This window comes from Olea europaea, unplaced genomic scaffold, assembly GCF_002742605.1.
Source record: "Olea europaea var. sylvestris unplaced genomic scaffold, O_europaea_v1 scaffold1314, whole genome shotgun sequence".
Classification (NCBI taxonomy): Eukaryota; Viridiplantae; Streptophyta; class Magnoliopsida; order Lamiales; family Oleaceae; genus Olea; species Olea europaea.
Window position 1 is genome coordinate 104,595 of NW_019230613.1, and position 4,510 is coordinate 109,104.

Sequence of the window (4,510 nt, forward strand, 5' to 3'; positions counted from 1 at the left end):
TTAAATCAAGCGAGCTCCTCATCGCTTAATCTCACAAGCGAATTAATGAGCAAATTTTCCGAGTAAGCCAACTCGCGAAAAAAATATTTCACTAAAATAAATAAAATTGATGAGCAGTGAACTGAGTCGACAACCCCACGGACAAGTGAGAGTTGACTTGCATCGTGGACTGAGCCGAGTTTGATGATGAATGAATCCAATAACTCTACTCGATTCATTTAATATCCCTATATAAACTTCAAAAGGCATCTCGAATTTGGAAAAAAGAAATATCAATCAAGATAACATAAATAATGGACGGGTTGCTGACTTGCTCAAATTCAGACAAAAGAATAGCTTTCACGGGACATTTATATGCCTTGCCCTTGATAGATAAATAAACAGTGACAAAAGAATGAATAACTGGATCACACTACGATAATTCTATTTTTTGTTTATATAAGCATTATGCTTAATTTTGTCTAGTCGACCGCTTGTAAGATTGAACCTTTTATCTAGATTATATTATTATAAGTTAAATTCTTAGATTGTTTGGTAGGATTTTTAAAAAGATAAAAGTTTATTCTGATATTAAAAAGCATATTTTGAATATTTTAAATAAGTTTATGAAGGTACTTTGTTTGACTGCAAATTCTTTTAAATAAAGTTGGCATAATGTAGATTTATAAGAAAATCCTTTTACAAGAAGAATAAGTAAAAGTAAAAAATAAAAGTATCAAATTAGTCCTTCATATTTTAATTTGGAAACAAACGGATTTCAAATAGATGGTTTCGTGTTTGAATAATAAAATAGGTGAACATGGAAACTTTAACATGAAAAAAGAATAATAGATTAGCACCAACCATTAATTATGTACCTTTGAGTTATTTTTTAGGGCAAAATATTGTGTGCAATGTTTATTAAACTATTTAATAGCTTGTTTGAGAGTGATTTTTTTGCCCCAAAAAATTGATTTTTGACCGTTATTTTACTATTCCAATCGTCATATTTGACTTCTTCTCTCAAACGTAGACCCCACTTTTTTCCTAACGGTTAAAAAATCAATTTTTAAAATCACTCCCAAACAGGCTCTAAATATTGTTTTTCATTTCTAATACTTAACTTGATTAGCATATATTAAGGTGCACGAAACTTGTGACATTTTGGCAAGTGCAACGCCAAAAGAATGACGTCGTTCTCTCTAATATTACGCAGAAAGTCGAGCTTTTATTGATTCGTACGTAATTTCCGATATTTGAAGAGTTGGTAATAAATGTTACGGATTTCTTTAAAGTTCTAAATTGCTACGTGCATTATCACATTATGTTGCTTTCAAGTAAATGGATGCAACTGTAAAGTCATGTAAAAATTAAATTAGCATATTTCCATTTAAGTAAATTATGCCACACAAATGTTATGCTATAAATTAAAGACTACTGAGAGTAATATCTCTCATTAAATAGAACAAAAAATTTGGCACATCCCTCCCCTAAATCGAGTCATTAAGAATTTTTTTGAGAAGTCATGTATTTAGAAAATTAATTAATTATGATACGTGAATTTTATTGTTATTATTATATATAGCATCAATATTTTCAAGTACTTTCTCTTTCAACGTGTTTTTAAATTCAACAATGTCATAGTGACAGATTTTTTTGACATAATGGATGATTGGCACTCACAGTATGCGGGGGCTCACCTCTCTTTTGGACTTTTTTTATTCACGCGAATCCCGCGCGCTGTGAAAAGATGTCAACCACTATATCGAAAAAGATTCTGACAAGGTAGTTTAATTCTTTTCAATTTATGCTTTACAAAAGTTACTAATTCAAATTCAACTTAAATTAAGAAGAAACCCACAAAACACAATATTTTCAAATTTTATGATTGCAAAACTAATCAAATGCCATAATACTAGCAACAATTGACAAAGATACGATTAGAGCATCTTTAAGAAACTTTCTACTTTTAAAGGGCACATTTTGCAATTTGAAGAGTGAAAATTTTAAAATACTCAAATAGCACCTTATTTTTAACACTTAATTTTACTACTCTCAATACGTAATTACTATTTTTTCTAGCTTCATTCCAAATTATTATATTATTTAATTTATTTTTCCTCCATTTTCTTTGTATATATAATTTACTTGGGACAATATATGGAGAATTAAATTTGTAATATTTTGAATGCATTTATTTATAGAGAGTGTATTTTAATTCACTCATTATTTTAAAATATTAATTTAAAGAGTTTCTTAAAGCATAATTTCAAAACTTAACTATTTAAAAAAAGAAAAAAAGACATTTCACTTTACAAGAACATCTCTAAGATATTCTTATAATATAAAGTTGTGCCAATGTCCCCATTTCAAGGCAGACAAAAACGTGGTCACAGATTTCTACGGCAACATTAGAAAATGTTACTTAGATAAGAGGTCACATTAATACTAAACTAACGTACTAGATAAGTACAGGGATATTAACAAATATTTAAGGGATCAAATTACTACTCATAATGAGATAGCATTTTAAGATGAAATCTCAAATCTTATTAATCAGAACCCAATAAAAGCAAATGAGAAATTCAATCAATTTAAAACTAGGAAAAGAGCATTCGGATTTCAAAATTAATGTGTTCAATGAGCCACCATCTTGCGATGTCCGCTAAGGATAATATTCGATTATATGCAAAATCATTAACCATCACATATAAAATTTTGAGGCGCCCCTTTTAATGAAATTAACTCAATTGATTTTCAATAAAAAGCATTTAGAATCTTGCAACTACAAAGATTGACAGAGCAGTGAATCCTCCGTCAATATGTCATTATGTTTTAATAAAGACATCTTAGGAAGTTGCAATATTTAATTTGAAAACAACGTATGAGATGATTTATCTTTTCACATTAGCCAAACTTTGGCATCAAATGTTTAGGTGGTCCATGTACCTACCTAGATATCCCATGGCTCTGATTAAATACAATCAAGAAAACTATGCGATTGAAAAGGACAAGATTTATTTAACAAGAAAATTTTCTATCGGTCCCTCGCTAATTGTTGTACTATCAAGTTAATCTCAATCCAAAAAAATGCAACATGTTAAGTCTTCAACCTCTTGTTATAATTGCAAAATCAATATATAATGTCAAAACAACTACAATAAATTTGCACGTGATACTTATGTGTCCAATTTAAAGAAGTTAGGCTTTCTTCATAACTTCACCCGTACTAAAATATTTGAAGCGATGCTTGTTTATCAAAGCTCAGGTCACAATATCAATTAGAATTAAGAGTCCGTTTGATTGCAAAGATAGAATTTGGGTGGAAAGAAAACGAATTTCAGGGAATTGAATTTCCTATAAATTATTTTATTGGGAATTTTCAATTATTGTGTTTGATTAGTATAATTTTTCATGTGAAAAATGTTGAAATAAAAGTATTTTTGATGTTCGCTTGACTTTGTTTTACATAAAAATTGTCAATTAAAAGGGATAAAGTTTATCGTTATTGGGGATAGAATTTGTTTTCATTGCCAAAAAAACTTCAAAAATCATCTATATTTTAGTGTTCGTTTGACTTTGTTTTACATGAAAATTATCAATTTAAGGGATATCTTCTTTTATAATTGTTCCTAGAATTTGTTCCCATTGCCAAAAAAAAAGGTGGAAAACATAAAATCACCTACCTCATGGGAAAATGAATTCCCCAGAATCAAGGAATTGGTGCATGTGTGAGGCAAAGGTGGAAAACCAATTGCCTAAAAAATTTTGACTATCAAACAAGCCAAAAGTGGAAATGGAATTTGTTTTCCATTTTCCATGGAAAATTTTGTGCTATCAAACATGCCCTAAGATGTTTCCGTCAACGAGAATGTAGCGTGCAACCATAATCAAGATTGTGGAACATTTATCTCTTTTTAAAAGGTTGGGACAATCGACTTACCTTTTTTTTAAAGATTGAGGACTAATTTTCCATTGAGACAATAGATTGAGGGTCAGTGTTGAAAATATACCAATTTACCAAAACATTGAGAGCTTATTTGGTAGAACTTCTACTCGTAAAGAGCTTTCCGATGAACCTAACTTAAGCTAGCCTCCTCTAAAGTTGTATAAGATAAAACATTTTTAGAAATTTATCGAAATATATACCAAAGCAACTTTTAACTTTTTAGAAATCATGTTAAACAAGTCCTTGAACTAGTTTTCTTTAAGAATCTTATCTAATCAGACAAAACATTATAAAAAAAAACATTCAAATATGTTCAAAAATAACTTCTTAATTTCAAAAGTAACTTTTAACTTTTTAAAGCATTGTCAAATGGGCTTGAAAATCAAATGAAACTACCAAACAAGACCTTAGGTTTCATTTGAATGGAGGTGCCAACTGGCAATTTAACAAACCAGATACTCGAAACTAACTCGCATCCCACGTCCCGTCAAACAAATCGGCCATTCAATTTCGAACCCCACAATTTTAACACCCATGAGACAACAGTCTCTCTCAAGAAAAATATTGAAATTAAATAAAAAC